At 44.3% G+C, this 11,257-nt stretch overlaps 1 pseudogene across 1 annotated transcript; it reads left to right on the top strand.

The window, feature by feature from the left end:
• The first annotated feature begins 9,512 nt into the window (after positions 1–9,512).
• Positions 9,513–11,037, top strand: LOC100601282 (annotated as a pseudogene). Its single transcript, XR_001114775.2, has 2 exons — positions 9,513–10,667; positions 10,965–11,037. The product of XR_001114775.2 is annotated as an FUN14 domain-containing protein 2 pseudogene (transcript).
• Positions 11,038–11,257: the final 220 nt, after the last annotated feature.

Raw genomic sequence — 11,257 nt, forward strand, 5'->3', positions numbered from 1 at the left:
CCAAAGTTGCCTCAACTTCTCTGTCACCTGCAAGACTACTTCCTGGAGGTCTGTTGTGTAACCAACCAAAAGTAAATACATAAACTAGGAACTGGACCTGTATATACAAGAGAAGAGAGAGTCTTTGTGTTTGTGTGTGGGTGCGCATGCACAAAAATAAAATGTAGAAGCACGTAAATATATTTGCAAATCAGAATGTTGTTCCTGTTGGTTTTTATGTAAGTTTTTCCCGTTTATTCATTCACTCAATTAACACGTATTGAACACTCAGTAGGTGGCCGGTACTCTCCTGGGCAGCTTCTCATAGTCACAATTATTTCTTAGAACTCTGCAAGGTGTACAAACCCTCTTTTTTTCAGACAGAAAAACCAAAGCTCAGTGAGATTAAGTGACTACCTACTGTTATAGCTACTAAGCGGCTGAGGATTTAGAGCCAGGTCTCCTGATACAGGGGATGCCAACTTGCATGCAAAGGACTTTGGGCTGCAGCCTGCAGGGCAACAGTTCTCCATTTCTTTCAACTGATTCCAAATTCAAAACCCTTTCCACAGCACCAGAGCTGCCTAAGTACAAAAATTATATATTATGTTTAAGAGCTCATTTAAGAAACATTTGTGAAATGCCATCTATGTGGCAGGCATAAATTTTAACATCAAGTTCTTATTCTCAAGTTGCTCATAGAGAAAAACATAGGAAAAAATTAAAAATAAAATAAAAATGAGCACGGTGTACTAGGCTGAATAACAGAAGTGCTAGAGACGGTACTGACCAAAGTCGACATGATGACTTCAGCTCAGGGGTCAAGAGGAAAAATTAATCATTGAAAACAGTTACAGAAAAGGTGACAATTAAGTTTAATCTTGATCGAAAAATAGGAATTTCCAAAGAGGACCCCAAAAAATATTCTAGTGAAAGGAAAAGCCTTGGCAAAGGCAGAGATGTGTGAAAGCTCTGGGCTGGGAGAATTGCAAGGAGTATGGCTAGGATGAAATGTGGTCTGAGGGGTGTGACGGGGAATGAGGCCAGTGGAGCAGCTGGGGCTTATGTAAGTGAGGAATCTGAGAGAGGTGTATTGAGACACTCTGGATCACCTGGAGCTTGTTCTCGGATGGAGCTGAAGGCTGGAAGTAGGTGATTTCTCCCCACATAGGGGCTCACAAACCACCTGGTAAAAAATGCCTAAACCCTGTCCGCTATTGGGGTTTGGACATGTGCAAACATGATTGACATGACCTCAAAAGACAACAGATGGCATAAAGACACTAATAAAAAAGTTTCCAGGGCCGGGCACAGTGGCTCAAGCCTGTAATCCCAGCACTTTGGGAGGTCAAGGCGGGCGGATCACAAGGTTAGGAGATCGAGACCATCCTGGCTAACACGGTGAAACCCCATCTCTATAAAAATACAAAAAATTAGCTGGGCGTGATGGTAGGCGCCTGTAGTCTCAGCTACTTGGGAGGCTGAGGCAGGAGAATGGTGTGAACCCAGGAGGCGGAGCTTGCAGTGAGCCGAGATCGCACCACTGCACTCTAGCCTGGGCAACGCAGCGAGACTCCTTCTCAAAAAAAAAAAAAAAAAATAAGTTTCCATTGAGGAATGAGGAGGCTGGCTGAGTCAAACAGCACAGCCTGAGGACCAGAGTGGAGTGGGAATCTGGACTTGGTGAGGTGACCTCTTTCAAACCCTGTTCTAACCCAGGCCTCCAGATCAGCCTGAGCCATGTTCATTAATTGAAAGGACTGGACCATATATTTATGAGTGTGCACAAACTATTCTGGAAGTTTGTTCAAATAAATAAGATGGAGGAACTGGTGTTCAGGATTAGAGAGACTTGCTTTTCATTGTTGTATCATTTCGTACTGCTGGGATTTTTTTGTTTTTAATCACATACCTGAAGTAGTTATTCTAAAAACTTAAGAAAAATTTATACTTACAAGAAAAAGTTGTATCACTTATATCACTCACTAAAAATATTTAGGGCCCAAACAACACCAGTATTGAACAATTTCTGAATAAAACAGAAGAAACACCTTTCTCAGTGCACAAGGGCCTTTCTAGGTGTTGAATGGTTTCCTGCACTAGGTTGATTAAAATCTCAGCAGTGCAGCAGGTATTTTAGCTCCCCTGGTAAAGACAGTGTCAAGAACAGGGTTCAACTCAGAGCAGTGCTTCTGAAGTCCATCAGAGACAGTGAGAGAGAGAGAAACAGAGAGAAAGAGAAAGTGTGTCTTATAGTTATTTCCAGCAGGAAGCACAAGAGTTTTCTGCTGTAAAACGTTTGCATTTAGTCCACCTTGCTGGGGGATTCTAAGCAAGTGTCTCCAGAATGGATCACTTTCCTTTTTAATCTGAACAAGGAAAGGGGTATTTAACACGTGCTGGGGGTGTGAGGAGGAACAATAAATGCTACATGGTGGTAGGAGGTGGAGAACATCATCAGGGGACCTCCAGGTCTGCAGGCTGCTAGGCAACATCAAGGGGAAAATAGTTCCAGCTGAGAGCAGTATCGCCTGGAGCCTGTCAGATCTGCGGGACTATAAGTCCTGCCTTAGGAAGCAACAGTAGTAAATAATATTTGAGAGTGATTTGCATGCACTTGGAAGCCCTGCTGGAGGCTCTCAGAAATGAATAAGGGAAAGTCTGGTTTGGGGGTGAGAATTATAGAGCATACAATAAAGCCAATAGGGACTCAAATAGTCACACGAATATTAACAAAACTGCACCAGCTTCAAGGAAGTAACAATGGCTTTGCTCCTTAGGACAGAGTTTTTCTGCTTTTTTCCTCATTAAAAAAATGGTAAATAATTCAAGACTGGTATCTTGAATGTACCCTATTTTTTCTTTTTTTCTTTCTTTTTTTTTTTTTTTTTTTTTTGAGATGGAGTGTTGCTGTTGTTGCCCAGGCTGGAGTGCAATGGTGCGATCTCGGCTCACTGCAACCTCCACTTCCTGGGTTCAAGCGATTCTCCTCCCTCAGCCTCCAAAGTAGCTGGGATTACAGGTGCCCACCAGCACGCCCAGCTAATTTTTTGTATTTTTAGTAGAGATGGGGTTTCATCATGTTGGCCAGGCTGGTCTTGAACTCCTGACCTCAGGTGATCCACCCGCCTCAGCCTCCCAAAGTGTGAATGTACCTTTTTTTAAGTGCTATGAACCATTAATAAGTTTTGGCACCTTTTTGTAATAATTAATTACTCATGGGATCTCAACAACTGATGGGAAGCACCAGGGTACAAAACATCATAGTTATAAATGACTTTTACCAGTTAAAAATGTGTTCAGCTTGAAACTGGTAATCAGAAATAAACTTGGGGATGTGATATGGTTTGGGTATTTGTTTGAGTCTCATGTTGAAATGTGATACCCAATGTTGGAGGTGGGACCTGGTGGGAGGTGTTGGGTCATGGAGGCAGATCTTGATGACTTGGTGCCATCCCCATAGTAATGAGTAAGTTCTGGCTCTGGTAGTTCACGCAAGAGCTGATTGTTTAAGAGTGTGACAATTCCCTCCCTTCTCCCTACCTCTCTATCTCTTTCTCTCTCTCACTCTGTCTCTCACCACGTGACATGCCTGCTTCCCGTCTGCCTTCAGCCAGGAGTAAAAGTTCCCTGAGGCCCTCACCAGAAGCAGATGCCGGCACCACACTTCTTGAATGGTCTGCAAAATCATGAGCCAAAATAAACCTCTTTTCTTTATAAATTACTCAGCTTCCAGTATTCCTTAACAGCAATGCAAAACAGACTAACACAGGGTGTCTATGGAAAATTCTCAAAATACTATCAGGGGATGTCTGGATTCTGCGAATTCTACCTCCTAAATATTTTATCTTCTATCCGTCCCTTCTCTTCTCAACCTCCAAGGTCGGCACCATTACTGCCAGCTCCATGTGACAAAAACAACCTCTCTGGAAGCTACATATACAAGATTTATAGTTCTTATATATAATAAGCCCAGCACTGGCATTATGACTCACAGTAACCATGGGGATCCAGGCTCTTTCCATTCTGATTTTGTGCTCTATGACAGACTGGTTGCAAAATGCCCATCACCATGGCTCCCATTCTGGAACACAGGCCCATTAATCTGAGCTGGTCATATGACTTGTTTTGACCAATAGAATATGGCAGAGTTTCCTTATGTGATTTCTGAGCCATATCCTCAAGAAGTCTTGCAACATCTGCCCTCACTTTTCTGCCCTGAAACAATCATGTAAGGATGCCCTAGTCTCCTAGAGAAGGAGAAACCAGATGGAAAAAGAGGCACATACATACGATTGAAGCCATCCAGGACCAGCCACATAGATGACCCTAGGGCAAGACTTGCAGAAGAACCACTCAGCTTAGCCCAATTCAGAAGGCACAATTGTGAGGAAATAAATGGTAGTTGCTTCAAGCCACTAAGTTTTTGATGATTTGTTGCGCTGCAATAAACAAATGAAACACCATCCTTTGTGTTTTTCTTCTATTCTCAAGACCAGCAAGATGGCTGCCACATCAAAATCATGTCCCAGGGAAAAGAAAGAAGGATGAAAGAAGGATAAAAGACAAAAGGTGAATGCCAGTCAAGTCTATCCTCTTTAAAGCACTTCCTATCAGCGCCACCCAGTAATTTCTGCATATAACTTGTTGGTGAGTATTGGGCCACATGCTATAAAGGAGTCTGAGGAAGTGAATGGGGCACACTACCACCTGAAAAAAGTTGGGAGGTGGATATTCAGTAGGTATCTAGCAATGAGTACCAGATCAGATCACTGGTATTGGCAAAAAGAGAACTCCCTGAAGGGCCTGTGCATGGAAATAATGCGATCAGAGCTGCATTTCAGAAGGGTATGTCTAGAAGATGAATGAAGGAGAGATCAGAGGGGGCCAGATCAGAGACAGAGAGATCAGTTAGGAGGTTGACATATCAGTCTCGGCAAAAGATGAAGATCTAACTAAAGCTGTGACAATGGGAATGGAGAGAAGAGGATGTTTGAGGGGGAGCTTCAAACTTGTTTGATGTGAGGAGTAAGGAAGTTTCTATCTGGCTGGGGTGAGTCAGTGAATGGCAGAGCTAAAATTATCAAGATTAATAATACAAAAGGAGAACCCTGTCTGGAAGAAAGACAAGGAGTTCAGTGTATTACAAACACAGAGTTGATTCTTGTTATTTACAGTAACTATATTCTATAGTCACTGCGAACGCTGTGTTGTGAATACTGAACCATTGCTCCTGAAGGAAGTACAGGGGTAGGTTCTGAGAAGCCTCTAGTCAAAGCATTTTCCATCAACTCATCAATACATAACATTGTGTTATGTGTGTTTTTGTTTAAAGGCATCTTGTTTAATATAGACTGTTGATTCATTAACATTGAATTCACAGCTAGCCTCACTATAACTCATGCCTGAATGAAACTTATCTAACATATGTATTTTCTCCATAAGGCACATCGCAGCCTCCTAGTGCTTAGAAACACTAGCCAGCACTTCAGCACTATGATTGGGGGCCATTTTAAACAGTGAAATAACCAAGGAAAAGCATAAAAATGCAAAAAAAAAAAAAGTGGCACTTAACGGACCGCAAAAAGAGCACTTACTTACAGTGTGAGAGCTGAAACATGAAGTCAGAGCATTACTTTGTTCAGCCTTGGCTGGGAATGTGCTATCAGGTGACTCAAGCTTTTCATCACTTTATGCATGGCCACAAATGACCACAAAAGCATCTTACATATTGATTTGTGGATTACAAATAAATTTTACCTAGTAGGCACGTTCCCAATTGCAAAATTTGCAAATAATGAGGACTGAGCATTTAACTTGAGCTGCCCACGGGATCTCCAAAAAGCAATCGAATATACCAGTCTGGAGGCAGGAGACATGTAAGTCAGAAAGGTAATGCCTCTGCCCAAAGCCCAGCAATGCTTCCCTGTCACTATGAGCAACAGCCAAAGTCCTTGTCACAGCTCATAGGACCCTAACATAATCTACTCACCCCACATTTCCATTTGATCTCATTTCCTACTGTTCTTCTCCAGAATTACTCTGCTCTAACCACACTGGCTTCCTTGTCATGTCCTTGAACGTGTCAAGAATACAACTCAAGGAATTTGCACTGTAGTTCCCTCCACGTGGATGTTCTCCCCATGGAGAACTGCACGGTTTATCCCCTTGGCTCCTTCAGAGTACTCAAATGCCATCTTCTCGACGAAATCTACCCAGACGGCCCTATCTACACTTGCAAATATCTTCCCTGCCCAAGATGTACGCAGTCCTTCCAATACTTCCCATCATGCTTTGCATTTCCTTTTTTTCTTATAATGTACTACATAATTTTCTTATTTTGATTATTGTGTATTGTCTCCCCCCATTCCCACCCAGCTACCAGACTGCAAGCTCTATGAAAGCAGCCATCTTAGTATGATCTGTTCAGTGTTATATCCCCAGAACCTAGAATAGTGGTGGGCACATTCCAGCTTCTCAGAAATACTTGTTAAATGAATGAAAAAGTGAATGGAGGAATTATGAATTGGGCATATAGACCACACTTAATCTACATATAAATACAGGCAAGAGCACTCACAGCGAGTAAACTGAGACGGTGGTTGAGGACAGAATCCCTGGGAATGCCATGTGAAAAAATGAAGCAGGGACAATGAGCCAAGAAAAGAAGCAGCAAGGAGAAAGGGACCGAGAGTGAGATTCAAAGCCAAGGGAATGGGGATTTTCAAGGAGGGAGACTTGAACAGTGTAAAATATCACAAACAGGCTGAGTGCAGTGGCTCACGCCTGTAATCCCAGCACTTTGGGAGGCCTAGGCAGGTGAATCACCTGAGGTCAAGAGCTCAAGACCAGCCTGGCCAACATGGCGAAACCCCGTCTCTGCTAAAAATACAAAATGAGCCAGGTATAGTGGCACATACCTGTAGTCCCAGCTACTTGAGAGGCTGAGGCAGCAAAATTGCTTGAACCCAGGAGGCAGAGGTTGCAGTGAGTCAAGATCGCACCACTGCACTCCACTCTGAGCAACAAGACCGAAACTCCGCCTCAAAAAAAAAAAAGAAAAAGAAAAGAAAAAAGCACAAACAAGTCACTGAATTGAGAAAGGAAATCTGTTATCCATTTATGTAAAAACCACATTGCTGCACATCTATGTGCCAGGCATTGTGGGTACCGGGACAAGCAATGCAAAGAGCAGGACTCTAATGACAATGTCAATGCTCCACCCAGGACCCCGGGGTTCCCTTTCTGCCATTTTTGCACAACACCCACCTTCAGTATGCCTCAGCAGTAAGGGACACCCCTCCAGCTATTCAGAGGCTTGTCCATACACACTCACACATAGAAGAGCTGGAATCCTTGGAATTTACTTCCCCCAGGGCAGCCCTTGACCAGTAACCATAGGTACTGGGATACTGCAGTCCATCTCCCTGGCCTTCCACGGGCAATTCCAAGGTGTAACTTATACTCCAAAGCTCCCCTGCAGGGTCAGGCTGTAGCTACCACCCCCAGGATGTTGCCTGAGGACACCCTCTTGCTAGGTTTCCTCCCTTCCACTGTCCTGCACCTCCACTCCTTACCAGGCTCCATGGGAGCCCTTCCTTAATATATCACTTATGCATGAACCCTAATGTTAGTCCCTGTCTCTGAGGCCTTCAGGTGTCCAGTCTCTAGAAAGGGAGATGGTCAAGAGAAGAGAAAAACACAGTGGGAAAGAATGTGGAAAACACATCGTGCTGGAAGGGAACATGGGAAGGACCCAAGATCAAGACTCCCAGGACTCGAGAGGGCTTCCAGGAGACAAGGGAGGCTGTGCTGATGCTGGAAAGATGAATAGGAATCAGTCCAGCAAAGGCAGAGGGCATTTGTGACAGAGAAGGCAATCAGTGTAAAGATCCTGAGAAGAACAACAGCAGAGCTCCTTAGGGAAATTGCAAACAGATCAGTATGGCTGGAGGGCAGAACACCAGAAGGACTGGGCAGGCCATAAGACCACAGGTGGGCACTGGCCACTTCAAATGGCTTAGTAAGCCAGGCTGGGGGATTTGGAGCATCCTGACAGCCTTGAAGTGCCTTTGAGCATCCCTCTGGCAGCAGTAAAAAGAATGGATTATTAGCGAGGGGCAAGATAGGAGACAAGAGGACCCATTAGAAAGCTGTTGAAGTAATTCAGCCATGAGACGACAGTGGCCTGAAATAAAGTAGCAGAAGTGGGGCCAGAGAGAGGAAAAGGATTAAAACTGAGAGATCAATTGTGATATCAGGAGGGCAAGGCCAGTGAACTTGGCAAGGCAAAAGGCAGACAGAGTAGGTGGGCAAGTTATGTGCAGTAAAGAGGTGGAGATGATAAATAGAGATTATTTTTGAACAGTTTAACCATACGAAGAGGGAAAGAACTCAGTGTCAAAAAAAGGGTTTTGCAGGGGCTGAAGGGGGCAGCCTTTAAGATGAAAGAGAACTGGAACTCATTTATAGAGTTACAAGGAAAGTGAGATCTACCCATCAAAGTTTCTGCCCATTTCTCTCTCTGCCTTTCTCGCTTTTATTTTCCTTTTTACTTAGATGAAGACTTGTTGTTATGTTATCCTTAAGATGGGCACAAGAAATTCCAGCAGCAAGAAGATACCAGGACATAAAAACTATATACTTCAAAAGTTCAGACTTAATTCCTGTTCATATATTGCGTTGGATAAAATTTGCTTTTTTTCCAGTCCAGCCCTGGTAAAAAGGCCACAATGGCACAAGCAGTCCTGTTATGGCTGCAGAACAGAAGGTGGGCGGAAAAGTTCAATTAGAACCATGCCTTCCTCAGCCCAATAATGGGTTTGACATTTGCAGAGGGTTCTCAGGCAACAACCCCTGCCATTCCAAACCCTACAAATTGGGAATGGCTTTTTGCTGCAGGCTGAGAAAACACCACACAAAAGGTCCCAGGCAGCACAGCTTTTTCATGTTTGAAGGGTCTTCAGCCCAGCCCCATCTGTCTCCCAAAGCATATTCCCGTCTTCTCTTTACCTTCCCACAGATGACACTTCCGACAGCTCTTTTCAGGTAAGTCCAAGAGAAAAAGTAAATGCTAAGCCTGGTGAAGTAATTTCTCACTCAGGTTTTGCAAAATCCAGAGAGGCTACAGGTTTCCCCAAATATACTACAAAAATCTTTGATTGAGTCTCAAAAGGGGAGACTGTTGACAGTGTGAAGGGAAGTGTTTTCAAAGATAATTCACCTGGACATTTGCCTAGGAGTTTTGCAATTTACAAAATATTTCACACACATAATTTTATTGGATCCTCACAATAATACCGTATTTTTCTTATTCTATAGATGAGAAAGCAGAGACTCAGGTCTTATCCTTGGACGCGTGGTCCATTGCTCTTTCCACCGTTCCACACTGCTTCTAAAAAAAAAAAAAAAGGAAACAAACAGGATGGCATCTGTTGGGCGGGGCTACGGGGCTTGTGACGCTGCCCGCTGAACTTTGTGATGCAGCTGCTTGCGGAGACAGGAAGCGGTTGCAGCGCGCCAGGCCCGCCCTTTTCTGCGGCGGCGGTGGGAATGGAAACATCTGCCCCACGTGCAGGAAGCCCGGTGGTGGCCACGACAGAGCACCACTCTGCAGCATAACCTCGCAGATCCCCTGAGTGTGTCCTCGCGAGACTAGCTCACCGAAATGGCCGCGTCCAGTCAAGGAAACTTTGAGGGAAATTTTGAGTCAGTGGACCTTGCAGAATTTGCTAAGCAGCAGCCATGGTGGCATAAGCTGTTCGGGCCAGAATCTGGACTTTCAGCCGAAAAGTATAGTGTGGCAACCCAGCTGTTCATTGGAGGTGTCACTGGATGGTGCACGGGTTTCATATTCCAGAAGGTTGGAAAGTTGGCTGCAACAGCTGTGGGAGGTGGATTTTTTCTCCTTCAGCTTGCAAACCATTCTGGGTACATCAAAGTTGATTGGCAACGAGTGGAGAAGGACATGAAGAAAGCCAAAGAGCAGCTGAAGATCCCTAAGAGCAATCAGATACCTACCCAGGTCAGGAACAAAGCTGAGGAGGTTGTGTCGTTTGTGAAGAAGAATGTTCTAGTGACTGGGGGATTTTTTGGAGGCTTTCTGCTTGGCATGGCATCCTGAAGAAGATGACCTCATTTTCATTGTTCCTGCTTTTTTCCAGCCAGCAGCCTCTACACTCCATCATAGGACACTGAGTCCCTCCTCCTCTTCTCCCATGCCTTCCTCCCTGCTGTGGCAAATCCGAGTGGCTTCTATAAGCATCTGTTGGTACAAGTTAATGTGGCACCATGAGCTTGATTGGCTTCTATAAGCCTCTGTTGGCACAAGTTAATGTGGCACCATGAGCTTGATGGCAGCAGAAGAGACAATAGTCCTTAGCTCTTCTTCCAGTACACCCCCTACTTGGTCAGTCTGTAGGTCAGCAAGAGGGTTCCTCTACCCCTATGCAAGACACTTACAAGAATACATTGCAAGATGGCTGACTGTGGAGGATGAGTGGATCCTGAAAGGTTGTCCCGAACTATTGATTTGGAAAAGAAATAAGCACATAGATAACCTTATTGTGTGCTGCATGGAAAGGAACTGAATACAATTGCCTTTAAGCATTAAAAAAAAAAAAGAGGATGAAAAATTGGGGTGTCACATTTGCAAAATGGATGGACAAATGTGGTCAGTGCAGATCAAGGTAAGGGATGATCTGAGGCAAAACTGTGAAGGATAACCTTTGGTGACCCTTACATATTTTTTACCCTTACCCCAGGTGCCCTCTGTTTCCCAACCCCTAATGCCCAGGGCCCTCATTCTCTACCCTTTTGCTAAACAAGGCAACTCTTCTTTGTTGCCCACATGAGCAGAACCTCATACTTTGGCTTCGCTGACTCCTTCTATCCCTTCAAAACGTACCTATCCCTACCTGTGTTCTTCTCCCTCAATTTCTCTCTGGGCAACTGATCTACTTTAACCTGATCATTTGACTTCCTAGGAAGTACCTTCCACTCTGAGAGTCAGGATGCTCTTGCATGTGTGCTAAGGCATTAAGTGAAGATTGAAAGTCACTCCTGTGTTACCCCTCTCTGGCACCACTGCTACTTTGACAAGGGTTCTATTGACTCAACCTGAATTCCACAGTGTTGTGAGAGTTTCAGGCACTGCTGCAGCTAATAGGTATAGCTATTACTGGGTAGGGACTCCCTCAATTGGCGCACCACAGTCTATCCATCAAAAATTTCTCAACCATGGCCCTGGGATTGATTGCCCAAAGCCCATTAGAGAACT

This window comes from Nomascus leucogenys, chromosome 14 (genome assembly GCF_006542625.1).
Source record: "Nomascus leucogenys isolate Asia chromosome 14, Asia_NLE_v1, whole genome shotgun sequence".
Taxonomy (NCBI): domain Eukaryota; kingdom Metazoa; phylum Chordata; class Mammalia; order Primates; family Hylobatidae; genus Nomascus; species Nomascus leucogenys.